A 16,712-nucleotide genomic window follows, 5' to 3' on the forward strand; every position below is an offset into this window, starting at 1 on the left:
GACAGCTCCACATGCCACCGCTGTCCGCGCCGCCACCCCCGCACTCACCTCACCGCTGGCTCCAGCGCGAGCAGTGGGTCGAGCTTGGAGAGTGGTGCCCAGTCCCCTCCCGACGGCGGCGGGACACGAGGGGCTGAATGCCGCGGCGCTCTGAACCCGCTTAGCTCATCCCCAGCCCGGCGCTCCGCCCTGCGCGGCACCCCCGCCCGCCCAGGCCTGCCGTCTCAGTCAGACGGGACTCCCCCTCCCCTCGCAGCAGCCGCTGCCTCCGCCTCCTTCTCTGGCTCCAGCCGCTGCGGCCGCCGCCACTGCGACTGGTGCCATCTTGGCAGTGACGGAGGGGGCGGGGGCGGGGATCGCTGCCCACAAGCGCCAATCGCGAGCCAGGCCCAGCCCCAGGGGGCGGGGCGATGCCGGGTTGAGGATTGTGGGGTCCTAGCGCCTGACCCTGAGCTGGGCGGAGAAGGTGGGCGGGGCTGAGCCGCCCTGGCCCGTGACGCGAGCAGTAGTTGGGGAAACGCGCGCTGGTTCCCCCTGCGGTCGGGAGATCCCGAGCCTGAGGCGGGCGTGGGTGAGAAACACCTTCCCTTCCCCTTTCACCACCCCGAGGGTCAAGGATCGTCTTGGGCCAACTGACCTGCTTCCTCCTTCCTCCCCAGCAGACCTGACAGTCCTGACATTGCCAAGCCAGAGCACCACGCGTCAGTTTGAGCGGCAGCTCCTACACCAAGGGCGCTCAGAATCCCCCAGGAAACCCCCTGAGGGGTTAGCAACCCGCTAGTAGGTTTCGGTCCCAAGATACTGAAGGTCAGGTAAAATGGGGAATTCAGGGGGGTTCTCTGAAAAGTACGTTAATTAAACTCCTATTGTTGACTGGAGGGGTGTCGATTACATTGGATTAATGGGATATGGCCTACTTAAACCTGGCTATGGCTCCACCATTAGTGGCTGTTGGCAAATTGCCTCTGAGAAATGAGAGTAATAAAGGTTGATTACAGCAACAGGGTTGTTCTGAGGTTAAATTGTATAATACACGTGAAGTGCTTAGCGTAGTTCCTGAAAGTACTCAATGAATGTTAGATATTATTCCATGGTCAGATGAAGGAAGAAATAGGACCCTAAAAGTCCCTGTGGCTTGAAATCCACTTTCTCAATTGTGCGGAATAGGCATTAATCCCTTTTACTAACCAAGTTTACAGCTCTATTTCCTATCTCCATTTCTTCCATTGTATTCATTCAGTCAGTCAACAAACATTCACTGAAACGCAAATGCTGAGGGGACACAGCCTTGAGGGAAACAGAAAAAGGTCTGCTTTCATGGAACTGACTATTTGGGAAAAGGGACAATAAATACTTCACACATTTTGGAGGAAAACGTGTATAAAGTTTCTGAACAGAATTCTGGGAGAGCAGATAATAGGATAGGTTAAAAAAAAAACAGTGGTCAGGAAAGGCTCATCTGAAGGGTGAGGAGTCAGTAATGTGAGAAATGCTCTGGGGAATTGTTTAAGGCAGAGGGAATGGCTGTGCAAAGGCTCTGTGGTAATAAGGACCTTGGCTATTAGAACTGAGTGGAGTCTGGTGCTGAGAAATCCAAGGTATAAAGGGGAGCCTGGAATGAGTCTGGAGAGGTGAGTGAGGGCCCATTCCCCCAGGGCCTAGGAAAATATAGAAACAAGATCAGATTTTATGGTAATAGCAACTGAAAGGCATTAGAGCAAGGAATTTGGGAACAGTGATGTTTTCAGTATGACATCTATGTCTATATTTTGGGCAACATATGGGCCAAAGAACTGGATTTCAAGTAAAAACAAAAAGAACCTGAGGTTGAGCCTGTTCAGCACTAAGTTGGTCAAATTGTATGTTCTGATCTTCAGTTTCCTTGTTAAAAATGTATGAGCATCAGTCACATAAGACTGTATACAGAAAAATACTTTCACTGAAAATTGTTAAATAAGTTGTTTCTAAGTGTTTTGAATGTCATGTTAGTGTCATTTATAGTTGCCTAATCGGTGCTATTTGATAAGTACATTTAGTGGTGTGGGGTTTTTTTTATTTCAAGTGGTAATCCAAATCAGTCATTCTTAACCATTTTTGTACAATGTGCTACTAAGAAAAATAATATGTACTCTTATAAGCATGTAAGTTTTTTTTTTTATTTTATTTTTAAGTAACCCCTACCCCCAACATGGGGCTCGAACTTACAACCCTGAGGTCAAGAGTGGAATGCTCTACCAGCTGAGCCAGCCAGGTGCCCCATAAGTGTGTAGTTTCTTGATCTTTTAGTTCCAAATATATTTTTTTAAGTGCTTAGCTGTGCATTTTCTAGTGAAATTTGCTATGAAGACATGAATTTTTATCTTTTTATTTGGATAAAACATACATAACATAAAATGTACTATTTTAACTATTTTTAAGTGTATAGTTCAGTGGCATTAAGTATATTCACATTGCTATGCAACCATCACCAGGACTTTTTCATCATCCCAAACTGAAACTCTACCCAGTAGTAAACAATAACTCCTATTCTACTTTATAAAACATGTATTTTTTTAAAAGGTATCAGGTGAGTTTCCCCCTCCCCCCACAAAATGGTAAATGAGTTTGGTGATCAGTAGGATTGTTTGCTCCCATTGAAGGGTTCAGTGGACCATTCCATGTAAGTTTAGAAACTACCACACAAGAAATAAGAATTAGTATAAGTTTTTAGCTCAGATGGTTAACACATAATAATGAGAAGTACTAATATAGGACCAATTAATTTTTAGCACTGAAAAATTGTGTTCTTTGACCATAAAATGTGCTCTATGGTCTTATAAATGTTTACTCCAAAATGGCCCAGACAACATGCCCCTTCATTTACATACAACTACTCTAAAAGCATGTCTACTTGATACTATTAATTTTCATTAAAAAATAAGTGATTACAGCTCTGGATAAATTTAATTTTAAAAATCACTCTGGTTGTGAGGAATGGTTTAGAAAAAGGGCAAGAAAGAAGGAAGCAAGTTTTTGCCACACTTCAAATAATTAAATATTCGATAAAGTTATGAAGATCAAAAGATCAAGATTGTTTTTGGCTTGAAAATACTGTGAGTCAATAACTTTATTTTATTTTTTTTTAAAGATTTTATTTATTTTTTTGAGACAGAGAGAATGAGAGACAGAGAGCATGAGAGGGAGGAGGGTCAGAGGGAGAAGCAGACTCCCTGCTGAGCAGGGAGCCCGATGCGGGACTCGATCCAGGGACTCCAGGATCATGACCTGAGCCGAAGGCAGTCGCTTAACCAACTGAGCCACACAGGCGCCCTCAATAACTTTATTTTCAAGCACATCCTACATGCAGTGTTTTAACTCCATTAAGCCAAAAGCTAAATATCTTTGCCAGGCTGGACCCTTCTTCCTGCTGCCCATGTCATCCACAGTGTTTTTATTCCCAACATGAGGGCCTGGCTATAGGCCAGTCAGTGATTGCAAGGGAGAGATTATGGTATATGGGGCCACAAGAGAATTTGGGGGGATGATGGATATGTCCATTATCTAGACTGTGGTGATGGTTTCATAGGTGTATACCTATGTCATACTTACCAAGTTGCACACTTCAAGTATGTGTAGTCCCCTATATGTCAATTATATTTCAATAAAACTGTAAAAAAAATTAAAGTCCAATTGCACACTTCCCATTCTTTCCCCATTGGATGCAGATTTAGCCTTTCATCGGATTTAATCCCTGTGAGGCCTATCTAGTCAATTCTTCTTTGAGGAACAACAAAAAGCACTCTTTTAATTGGCAAAAAAAGATACAAATATTTTATCTACATTTGCCAATTAAAATATGGGCATATAGGGGCGCCTGGGTGGCTCAGTAGGTTAAGCATTGGACTCTTGGTTTCAGCTCAGGTCATGATCTCATGGATGGCAGGATTGAGCCCCATGTGGTAGGGCTCCCTCCCTGTTCAGCAGGGAGTCAACTCCAGATTCTCTCCCTCTTACCGCCCCACTCCTGTGCGCAAACTCTCTCTCAAAAAAATGTATCTTTAAAAAAATAAAATATTATGGACATATAGTTACAAGCATGGTTTATAGACTGGGATACTAAAAAGTTTCAAGGGGTGCCTGGGTGGCTCAGTTGGTTAAGCGACTGCCTTCAGCTCAGGTCGTAATCCTGGAGTCCTGGGATCGAGTCCCACATCGGGCTCCCTGCTCAGCAGGGAGCCTGCTTCTCCCTCTGACCCTCCCCCCTCTCATGCTCTCTCTCTCTCTGTCTCTCTCTCAAATAAATAAAATTTAAAAAAATAAAAAATAAATAAAAAGTTTCAAAAGTTGAAAAAGTTTGAAGTTTTGGGGTTTTTTTAAATCAAAGAACACTTTTTTTTTTTTTTCAAAGAACACAGTTTCTGAAAGAACATATTAAAAAGCAGTAAAGGGGTGCCTGGGTGGCTCAGTCGTTAAGCGTCTGCCTTTGGCTCAGGTCATGATCCCAGGGTCCTGGGATCAAGCCCCGCATCGGGCTCCCTGCTCCTTGGGAAGCCTGCTTCTCCCTCTCCCACTCTCCCTGCTTATGTTCCCTCTCTGGCTGTGTCTCTCTCTCTCAAATAAATAAATAAAATCTTAAAAAAAAAAGGCAGTAGAAAAACAATAAGTAGTATTTGACTGTATTCTTAGGAAGTGCCTTTAAATACCTCAGAGCCCTTAACAGTCCTATCTTAAATTCTCTTAACATCCCACGCATAGGTCACTGTAGTCACAGTTAAACAAACTTAAACCCTAAATGTGATTTGGGCAAGGGAGTAACAATGCAGACATGGGCCACATAGAAAAATGTGGCTCAGACGTTTGGACCTCATGCCATTTCTGAAATTATGCCATTTTTTATACCTGGAACTGTATCTGGTTATTTCTTAAAAGTTATTTTTAAATATTATGGTTTGAATGGGGCATGAAGGAAAACTTTGAAACCAGTAACAGTTTAAAGCACTGGAAGCTCAAGCTGTTGCACAGCCTAATTCTCTCCACCTGTTAAATCTATTCACCTTTAATTGCTATACCAGAAGTTTCCCACATCTTTAAATGAAAACCTGGAGCCTTCTATAAAGTGGTGTTGATATCTATGCCACGGGGCTTCCTTATGGGTGAGAAAGCCTTCCACCAGGGATTTATCATTCTTTAGAAACTCTTTGGATGGGGCGCCTGAGTGGCTCAGTCATTAAGCATCTGCCTTCGGCTCAGGTCATCATGATCCCAGGGTGCTGGGATTGAGCCCCGCATGGGGCTCCCTGCTCCGCGGGAAGCCTGCTTCTCCCTCTCCCACTCCCCCTGCTTGTGTTCCCTCCCTCGCTGTGTCCCTCTCTGTCAAATAAATAAATAAAGTCTTAAAAAAAAAAAAAAAACTCTTTGGATGTGTCCCAAAGCGGCACACGTTGCCAGATTCTATTCATTGTGCAACGGTGTTAGAATGACACTCTAGTGTATTTAATCCACAAACTGAAATTTATTAGAAATATGGTCAAGTTATCAACTTATTTCTTAAAAACACAAATCGGGGGGCATCTGGGTGGCTCAGTTGGTTAAGCGACTGCCTTTAGCTCAGGTCATGATCCTGGAGTTCGGGATCAAGTCCCACATCGGGCTCCCTGCTCGGTGGGGAGTCTGCTTCTCCCTCTGACCCTCCCCGCTCTCATGCTCTCTCTCTCTCTCATTCTCTCTCTCTAATAAATAAATAAAATCTTAAAAAAAAAACAAATCAGATGAAATACTTTTGAAAGACAAATTATCTGAACAACTCACAAGAATAATAGCAAGAAATGTCATGTTGTCAATGACAAATTTTAAACGCAATACTTGAGAGCAGTGCCCAGGGACAGGAGGGCTGTAGCAGTCCGCGCCACTGCTGTCTCTAGCCTGTTGGTGGCCAGCTGAGGAGTCATATCTGTGACTTAGCACTTTTTCACAAATTTGAAAATTATCACCTCTCAACACCCTCCTCAATGCTTTTACCCTCAACACCCTCCTCAATGCTTTCACCTTTCTCAACAAGTCCTTCTAATTTCAATTTTTAGTTTTTAAATGATCTGCAAAAGAAAGTCATTTATATGTAGTGTGTCTTTTTAACCATCATTGTCCATAGACAGTTATGCCTCCTGACTTTCTTTAAAGGGTAAGAATATTTTTACAACTTTTGACAAATTCGTGTCAATCAGATTTTATACACAAAGTGCTATGCTGGGCACAGAAGGAAAACAAAGATAAGCACCTTATGCCTCTAAGGCACAAGGTATATCCCCAGGCATGTCACTTTAATAAAAATCACACTATGAAAAGTCCTGCACTAAATGGTACGACTATTGCTGTGGAGACTGGGGGAGTGGAGTGATTAATTCTGATTGTGGGAATGGAAGGTGACAAATAGAGAACACTTGAACAAATCCTGAGAAAACCTAGACTTTCTATGAAAGGCGATGGTATCCCTATTTGGAGCATAGGGATAGGGGTGGGCACAAGTCAGGAAAAGCTTTTTTTTTTACTCTGAAAAAAAATAACAGATGTACTAGAATTGTTCTCAACAGATGAAAGAGATGCTCATAAATTGTTCCAATACTTTGATTCTCTTTGGGAGTGGCCAAAGGTTCAAATAATTTGGAAGGATGGATATCTGTGCTGACTTGCAGGAAATATGAGTCAGCTTTTCTCATGGACTCAGCACTGTTGTTATAGCTAGGATATTTGGGAAACATGAAGCTCAACAAATCAGACAACATAAGTCTTTTCTTTTTCTTGATTGGCCCAGACATGCATTCTGCAAGGGTGGACAACAGGGATGCCCTTTTTATTGGTGAGGGGAAAGACCTGCAATTGAAAAAAGTAAACTTAAACATAAAATACTCTGTTTCCCGTATAATCCCTCAGACTAGGAGACAGACACATACCTCTCTTCTGTGCTTCAGGAATGTATATTCAGTTGCCTCCAGACAGCTCAGTCCCAAGCGTACCTGAAACGCAATGTTTTTGAAGGTAAACTCATTATCTTTATCCCAAACCTGTTTCTCCTATATTCTTTAATTTCTTAAATAGTACCCACCATGCACCAATCACAAAAGTCAAAACCTGTGAGTAATCAACTCCTCTTCCCCACCCTCATTTTTTTTTCTAACATCTTATTTATTTATTTGAGAGAGAGAGTCCTTGCGCACGCACACACACAAGCAGGGGAGTGGCAAGCAGAGGGAGAGGCAAGCAGAGGGAGAGGGAGAAGCAGGCTCCCCACTGAGCAGGGAGCCCAACGACGTGGGGCTCAATCCCAGGACCCTGAGATCGTGACCTGAGCCGAAGGCAGATGCTTAACCAACTGAGCCACCCAGGCACTTCTCCCCACCCTTCTTAAACGTTTAATCTTTAAAGCCAATCCATATAACCTTTTTTTTTTTTTTTAAAGATTTATTTATTTGAGAGAGAGAGAACACATGAGAGGGGATAGGGTCAGAGGACGAAGCAGACTCCCGGCCGAGCAGGGAGCCCGATGCGGGACTCGATCCAGGGACTCCAGGATCATGACCTGAGCCGAAGGCAGTCGCTTAACCAACTGAGCCACCCAGGTGCCCTCCACATAAACTTTTTAACATCCAGTTGTATTGTTCCTGTTGTTCCTCATTGCAACTTCCATTCCCACTGACCTGGTTCAAACTGTACTTCTGGTTTTTTGTTTGTTTGTTGTTGTTTTACCTGAAATATTGTAGGAATCAACTCATTGGATTCCCTACATCCTGTCTTTTCCTCTTCAACCCTTCCTTCTCTTTGTTGCCAGGCTAATCTTTCTAAAGAAGAAATATGATCAGTTGTTCCAGACATAGTTTGAGGTTGCTAGCTTCCTCCTCTCCTTTCTTTCTATTCTTGGTGGAAAAGTTACTGTCCAGTGTTGATGTTATCTAAGAGGAGCAGAGCATTAAGGCCTATGTGTTGTTCTCCCTTGCCTCTCTCCAGTACGGTGGAGATAGCCTCTCATTCAGATCACTTTCAGATTCAGGGCACGAGGTTCTTAACTGAAAGAAAGAATTTAAGCCTCTGCAGTCCATAAGGATTGGGTTCCCCTACAAATGTGTACAGACAGATGGATTGGTTAGTTATATCAAACTACTTATATTAAGGGCAAAGTTAATCCAGAAGGGAAGAACTCCAACAATCACCTTACTCGGAATTTGGAGAAAAATAGCCTTTGAATAATAAAGATTTTAGTTAAAAACAAAAAGATCTCCAAAGCTGCTCCTAAGGCTATTTTAGGCTCTCTACAGTCCCCATTGCTGTCCTAGCTCCTAGAAATGTATATCCTTCTTCTACATTCTCTGCTTATAACCCTGTGTGTTTTCATAATTGGTTGTGATTATTTTAACAGCATTTTGAATTTAATAAACATCACCTTATTGATGTAATAGAATTTAGATGTTGTAATAGTAACTTACAGAGTGTTAAATTCTACCGAAAGGGAAACAGAAAGAAATTGGTGTGAGGCTTTTATTTGGATGTATTAGAACTGAAATGGAAGAAATGCTTTTAGAGATGGTGCAATAGGGCAGGGCTGGTGAACCCTGCCGGCCTGTGCAGTACTGCCTGGAAGGTTGTGGATGTCACAGTGAAGGAAGGAGAGCCATCGAATCCTTGATTCAGGCTGAAGAGAGCAGATAATGATACAGCTCATTTTTAGCAAACTCTATGTGGAAAAGGGATAGGGAATTAGTGGAGTTGTGAAGAGACAAGAAAACTATTCTTCCGTTTCATATTCTTCTGATGATCACATAGCATGAGGCTCTGTTTGCCACAAGGTTAGAAGCAAGAATTGAAATACTAAAGGTAGGGGCGCCTGGGTGGCTCAGTCGTTGGGCGTCTGCCTTTGGCTCAGGTCATGATCCTGGGGTCCTGGGATCGAGCTCCGCATCAGGCTCCCTGCTCGGCGGGAAGCCTGCTTCTCCCTCTCCCGCTCCCCCTGCTTGTGTTCCCTCTCTCGCTGTGTCTCTCTCTTCAAATAAATAAATAAAATCTTAAAAAAAAATACTAAAGGTAATAAAAATGGTTGTTGCTTGCAAGGGAAAATCTCAAGAGCAGAGGTCCAGTAACGTGTAGGGCAACTGGATGAGGGTAGGGCTAAATGGATTGGTTATAGTGCAGTTGAGGTGGGACAGGCAATTAGAGATGGATTTAAAATGTATCACTGACCCACATCATGATGGCTCTATGAGAATGTCAGCTTTCATAAATTGACTTCATGTTTCTCTGACCCAGAACATAGGATTTTTGAGCAGGAACGAACCTTAGAGGTCATCTTGTAACCATTTTATTTTCCCCAAAGTGACCATTTGCAAAGTTGCTATTTGTCCAAGGTCATACACATCCAGGCCTGGGAGGAGAGCTAGGACTAGAATCCAGATCTCCAGATTCCCAATTCTTTGATTTCTCTGTTACATAATATCAATTAGTTGTGAGAACTCAGTATTCCAAACTCTCCATGGATACATAGGAAAAGCCTTATTGTGGAGATGAAGAAACTGAGGATCAAAAAGGTGGAGTAAATTTACCAAATCACATGGCCAGACTAGGTCAGAGCCCAGGCCTTGCAATTCCTGAGCCAATAGGCTTCTACCAAACCACACTGCCTAGGGGATTAAAAAAAAGTGAAAGCTTCAATGCCATGTTTCAAGGCATAGAATATTCTCCTTTGATCTATAGGTATTTTGCTTTGTGCTGTTATATGCTATGCTCTTTGCCAGGTGCCATAGAACAGATTATAAGAATAAAAGATTTGGGGCACTGGGTGGCTCAGTCAGTTACGTGCCTGCCTTTGGCTCAGGTTCATGATCCTGGAGTCCTGGGATCTAGCCCTGCATTAGGCTCCTTGTTCAGCAGGTGTCTGCCCCTCCCCCTGCTCATGCTTGTGCACTCTCTCTCTCTTTCTTTCTCTCTCTGAAATAAATAAATAAATAAATAAATAAAATCTTTTTTTTAAAAAAAGACGAAGATTTATTTTGCAAGACTAAAAATTGAACGTTACCCAATTATCAGGGAAGTGCACATATCTTTTGGTGGTTGATAAGCCAGCAGGAAGTCAATCTTTGGTGTCCTACAATATTGGGAATGTTTTCACTTTCATCAAAGGATGGGTTTCAGATTCTCTACTGTATTATCCCAGTAATACATCTATCAGATGGGCAAACATTTAAAAATCTGACGATAGCAAGGGTTATTGAGGCTATAGGAAAACTGGAACTGTCATGTTCTGTTGCTGGGAATGTTAAATGGCCCAATCCTTTTGGAAAGCCATTTGGCAATATTTAGTAAGATTGAAAATGCATTTCCATTTCTGGGTATATGCTCTAAAGCAGTTTTTTTTCCAAACTGTATTCATGATCCATTAGTGGATTGTGAAATTGATTTAAGGGTTATAATAAACATTTCTTATAAATGAAATAGAACAGAAAATATTAGAGTAGGGATGGCTTTGTGAATTTTTGTGTGCCGCCTTGATTCTCCCTCTCCAAGACTGAAGCGTTAGTTCACGCAGCTGCTGGGAGGGTTGGCAGTCAACCGCTTTAGCTGAGTCCCTCTCCAGGACTCTTTCCAGGAAGAGAGTTACTTGCCCAAGGTCACGCCCTCTTCCTGGGTGCAGCTGTATCCAGTAACTGGTCAATGCAGGCGTATAAAGGCTTGATTCCATTGTCCCAATTCAAAATTACTCTGATGAAAGATCACTGCAGCCAATGTGGGATCAGCCGAGGTTTTTGATGCCACTTCATTAGACCCCAAAACTTTCTCTGCTCATTCCTGCTTCTTTCACTCTGCCACAAGTGCTGATCCAAGGACACTCCCCAATAAATGCCCTGCATGCAGATTTCTGTCATAGATCTACTTCTAGGCAAGTTGGCCTGTGATGATATACTATGCACATAGGTGTATATGGGATAGAATGTAAAATTATTTTTCACCATACATATTGGCCATAAAAGTTTGAAAATCCTGCACCTAGAGAAACTTTTACACATATGCCCTAGGAGATGCTATGAAGATGTTCACTGGGGTATTGTTTGCAGTAATGATGACTAGAAGTGATTATAAATGTCTATAATCATGCAATGGAATACTATACAATAATTAAAGTTAGTGAAGGAAAAATCAACAAAACTAAAAGGCAGCCTACAGAATGGGAGAAGATATTTGCAAGTGACACATCTGATAAGGGGTTAGTAACCAAAATCTATAAAGAACTGATCAAATTCGACACCCAAAAAACAAATAATCTAAGAAATGGGCAGAAGGCATGCGTAGACATTTTTCCAAAGAAGACATCCAGATGACTAACAGACACATGAAAAGATGCTCAACATCACTCATCATCAGGGAAATCAAATCAAAACCACAATGAGATACCACCTCACACCTGTCAGAGTGGTTAAAATTAACAACACAGGAAACAACAGATGTTGGTGAGGATGCAGAGGAAGGGGAACCCTCTAACTGTTGGTGGGAATGCAAACTGGTGCAGTCACTCTGGAAAACGGTATGGAGGTTCCTCAGAAAGTTAAAATTGAACTATCCTAAGATCTAGCAATTGTGCTACTAGATATTTACCCAAAGGATACAAAAATAGAGATTTGAAGGGGTACATTCACCCTGATGTTTATAGCAGCATTATCAACATAGCCAAACTATGGAAAGAGCCCAAGTATCCATATACTGATACATGGATAAAGAAGATGTGGTATATGTATACAATGGAATATCACTCAGCCATCAAAAAGAATGAACTCTTGCCATTTGCAACAATGTGGATGGAACTAGAGTATATTATGCTAAGGAAATAAGTCAGTCAGAAAAAGACATACCATATAATTTCACTCATATGTGGAATATAGGAAATAAACCAGATAAACATAAGGGGAAGGAAGGAAAAAAGAGAGAGAGAGAGAAGCAAACCATAGAGACTCTTAACATAAGAACAAACTGAGGTTGATAGAGGAAGGTGGGTGGGAATGGGCTAAATGCGTGATTGGTTGATTTTAAGGAGGGCACTTGTTGGGATGAGCACTGGGTGTTATATGTAAGTGATGAATCACTAAATTCTACTCCTGAAACCAATATTGCACTCTATGTTAACCAACTCGAATTTAAATAAAAATTTGGAATAAAAGAAAATAAAATTAGTGAAATATCCTGACATCTATCAACATGGATAAATCTCTGAAATATAAGGATATATACCAGTTTCCAGGATAGTGGCTACCTCTAGCGAAGGAATGTGGGAAATGGGATGAAGTTGGGACCTCAACTGTAGCATTGTACTGCTTTTTTAAGAAGTATCTAAACAAATATGATAAAATTATAGCATTTATTAAATTTATATGGGCACAGGCTTTTTAAACTATTCTGTGTTTAACATTTTAAAATTAAATTTTGTTTAATGAATTATTATGGCAGAAAATCTACATGCAAAAGCAAGGCATTTTTAACTTTATCTTACTATCAAGAAATAGCGAAAGGACAGCTAACAAGGTCACTTCCTCTTAAATTTGGTCCAAATGTAATGACTCATGGAATACAGACATTCTAGTTATAACTGTTTGGCTGATTTATTGCACATTAGTTTTTTTCTTCATTTTCATTACTACTAAGTTTCATGTAATGAGAACGATACTGGAATCTTCTATGAGTTCATTGAGTTCTACTGACACAATCAATTTCTCCATCATAGCCCTTGGCAACCACTGATTGGATTTTTATTCCCATAATATTGCCTTTTCCAGGATGGCAAATAAATAGAATCATGCAATATGTAACTTTTGTTTTGTTTTTGATTTTTTTACTTAGCATAATGCATTTAAAATTTGCCATGTTGCATATACATCAGTGGTTTGTTTCTTTCCATTGCTGAGTAGCAGTCCAACCACAGTTTGTTTATCCATTCTTCAGTTGAGGGACATTTGGGATATTTCCGGTCTTTGGTGATTACAAATAAAGCCTCTATAACTGTTTGTACACAGATTTTTGTGTAGACCTATGTCTTCATTTTCCCTAGGTAAATACCTAGGAGGGGGGGCTTGCTGGGCCTTAGACTTTGTTTATCAGAAACTCTCACACTGTTTCTCAATGTGGCTGTACCACATTGCATTTCCACCTGTGATGCAGTATGAGAGTTCCAGTTGCTCCGCTTGGTATTGTCAAGTTTTGATTTATTTGGTTGTTCAGTTTTGTTTTTTTCTTAATCTATTCTAATCGGCATAAAAGGGTATGATGGTATCTCATTGTAGATTTAGTTTGCATTGCCCTAATGATTGATGCTGTTAAGTAAGCCTTCATAACATTTTTAAAAAGATTTTATTTATTTGTTTGACAGAGAGAGAGAGCACAAGCGGGGGGAGCCGCAGAGGGAGAGGGAGAAGCAGGCTCCCCACTGAGCGGGGAGCCCCAACTCTGGCTCTACCCCAGGATCCTGGGGTCATGACCTGAGCTGAAGGCAGACGCTTAACTGACTGAGCCACACAGGCTCCCCTCTTTCATAACATTTTAAACAGGAAAGTTTGTTGAAGATGAGAGTATTACTAAATCATTTTTCCTACCCTGAAAATGATAGAGGAAAGATTCTCTCAACTTCTCAGCTCTGAAACAGTTGTACTCTATGAAGTAAAAAAAAGGGGGGGTGGATATTAAAGCAAAACAAGCAGAGAGAGGTATTTAGCTGACTATGTAGATATGGTCATTTTAGTTTAATAGTAGCTTCATATTAGTGGTGATAGGTAAAAGAATAGAGGAGAGAAAAGGCAATAGAAATATCATTACTATTACATTCCTGGGTCTTCACGACATAGCCTTTGTATCATATGGGCCATTTAGAGTTCAAGTGAAACTGGCCAAGCTGCCTTGGAAGGAGGAATTCAGTAGAGGTTAGTGTTATTATCCAAAAGCATAAGGGATAGATCTAAGGAAGAAACTAAAAAAAGTAAGGAGAATAAAAGTGTGGCCTGTAATGAAACTATAAATTAGGGTAAAAAGTGGTTGTGGCTTTGGGAGAGTCCCTGCTAGATTGTTTACTTGGCCCTCTATTTTACTTACTTAGGTTTGGTTTTATTTTGCTACAGAACATGTGCAAAGCGAAACACTTTGCCTGTATAGATTTAGTATGATCTATAAGATCTAATATAGAAGCTTTATTAATACTTTGACTAATGCATATATTTAAGGAAAAGCAAAATTTTAGAATATTAGTAAGTCCTATGTATAAAAGCAATCACTATAAAACAAATCTTCATACCTAAAGATGAGAACACAGTGAGTCTATTTATAAAGAACTATAATAATGCAAAATAGACTCTAAATGATGATACATAGGGGTTTCCAAAGCAACAGGAAAGATGAAACAAGCACATTTGGAGGTTAGAGTCTATTAGAAATCGTGGCAGATGAAAGTTTGGGGAAGAATTGCTAATGAAATTTGCTAACCTCAGTCCTCAGAACTAAGAAATTCAGAGAATTTGAGTAACTGGACCAGAAGCTGATTTGGATAAATAGGAATATCATCTGGACTAGACACATCAATGATGCTAACTAGAGTAGGTCAGAAAATATCTTCCAAAATAATTTGTTCTTGTCACTATCACTGCTTTGAATTGTCAGAAAAAGATTTATGGCTTAAGTGAGTGCACTGTCTATGAAACAAGGTTTTGTTCCAGATGTTAAGCCAGTAGTATAGCGTGAGATCTGTCAATTTCTGGAACTAGAACAAGAAAGATGTCTGTGACATATGTTTTGTTGGTGAAAAAACTGTGTCTTTGGACCATGATTATTAGCTTCTAGTTCCAGGGAAATCTTCATATTCATAAGAAACCTCACTCAATTTTTTTCCTTTTTGGCCTACTTAAAGTCCTTGGAATGGGAAGTTATGACACTAATATTTTCAAGAACTGTGCAGATACCTCTGAGAAGCCTGTAAGGTCCTTTAAAAAAAGTCCGTAACTTTAGAGGGAACAGGAAAGGGAATTTTTATACAGAACAAGACTAGAGTCAAAGGCCCAGACATGAAGCAGCTCACAGAAAGACTGTTGTGTTTTTGTTGTTGTTGTTGTTGTTGTTGTTGTTGGTTTTGTTTGTTTGGGCTCGTTCACAACTGAGAAACTATTAAAATCGCAAATCACAGTCCAGATTTGGAGATACTGGGGGAAAAGCCCTGACCTTTTATCTTCACTTAGATACTTCCCTTTCACTGCAAGTGCAACCCCAACTGCATCTCAACCACTCTCTACTTTTGAGTATTTTATGATCAAGGCTACAATTTTTTGAGGTAGTTCTCAGATCTTTCATCACATTGCCTATCATTCGTTTTGTGAAAATATGTTGTCCCAGTTCTTAATACAACCTCTGTATTTGGATAGAATGATCATTAACTATCGCCATTAGAAAAAACATTCAGGTGCCTTTATATACCCACACAAATAGGCATTTACAAAAGAAATTCCACAGACATATTCCCTTTATTTTTTTTCCATCAGCCAAAAATAACCTCAACCCAAGACAATTATTTTAAGTGATAGATTTTTGCTCTCCCATTTTTATCCCTAAACCCCATCTCAAACCCTGAAACCGCAAAAGGAATCACAAAAGGCTACATACCTTATCGGTCCTCAATAAAGGATGCGTGATTGTTGTTACTGCACTGGTCTTCATAATTCTCATATTATAAAGATGACAATCATTTGTTTAGACAATTGTCCTCAATTCATTTTTGTCCTAAACTTTAGCATCTCCACAGGAATCACCGTAATCTTTAATAAAAACAGAGCTCACTTAGGGTAGAAGCTCAGAAAATTTAGAAATTTTGGTTTTAAAAATCCGTCGCCTACTGCAAGACCTTCATGTGAAAAATCATATGGAGTACTCTTTACCCTGATCTCTTCTTCTTCCCCCCCTTTTTTTTTTTTGCTATCTTCTCTGGTTTACAACAGACACAGCTATGTTACAGCCACAAAGCAAAGTTTTGCAACAGAATGGCCTTGAAATAGAATACTGCCCAGCTGAAAACTTAGGCAATCAAAATGGAATAAATGAAATCGTGCCTGCTAGACTTCACATGTCATTTCTTATAAGGAAAGCTATCACCTTTTTAGGAGAATGTTATTCTTTAGGTGACCCTGTACCCTCTCCGTATCAGCCATAGCAATGCAACTAAGACATACCCCTATTATCTACAAGTGCTGCTTTAGTCACTAAAATGCAGTGTCTGAAACTATGTTAAGTGCTATAGCTTGGAAACAACTATAGTGTTTCTCTTAAAAGTGCTAAAATCACGGGGTGCCTGGCTGGCTCAGTAGGTGGAGCGTGTGAGGTTGTGAGTTCGAGCCCCACGTTGGCTATGGAGATTACTTTAAAAATCTAAAAAAAAAAAAAAAGTGGCAAAATCGCTGAGAGCACATAAACTCTTTAAAAATGGACTATAAAAGTACTTTAGGGGCTTCAGCCCATGAATCAACCGCTGCACTAATGCTCTGAAACCAAAGCCTGTTTCTCAAAAATGTGTTAGTCTGTATGGGGTTTTTTTGTTTGTTTGTTTGTTTGTTTTTTTGCAAGAGGTCCCACTCTGGCCACAGATGACTTGCTTGGGTTTCAAAGTTTTCTTTCTTTCTTTCTTTCTTTCTTTCTTTCTTTCTTTCTTTCTTTCTTTCTTTCTTTCTTTCTTTCTTTCT

The 16,712-nt window shown here is 40.5% G+C and overlaps 1 protein-coding gene and 1 pseudogene across 4 annotated transcripts in view; one reads left to right on the forward strand and one right to left on the reverse strand.

The window, feature by feature from the left end:
• DENND4A (DENN domain containing 4A) overlaps positions 1-315 on the reverse strand; it is a 136,417-nt gene extending 136,102 nt beyond the window's left edge. For all 4 annotated transcript variants that reach the window (XM_034994583.1, XM_034994582.1, XM_034994581.1 and 1 more), the window contains exon 1: positions 49-315. The gene's annotated coding sequence lies outside the window, so the exon portion shown is untranslated. The remainder of the gene's footprint in view (positions 1-48) is intronic.
• A 164-nt stretch (positions 316-479) lies between these two features.
• LOC118003523 overlaps positions 480-16,712 on the forward strand; it is a 27,280-nt pseudogene continuing 11,047 nt past the window's right edge.

Source organism: Mirounga leonina, unplaced genomic scaffold (genome assembly GCF_011800145.1).
Source record: "Mirounga leonina isolate KUSES-001 unplaced genomic scaffold, KU_Mleo_1.0 Mir_91, whole genome shotgun sequence".
Lineage (NCBI taxonomy): Eukaryota > Metazoa > Chordata > Mammalia > Carnivora > Phocidae > Mirounga > Mirounga leonina.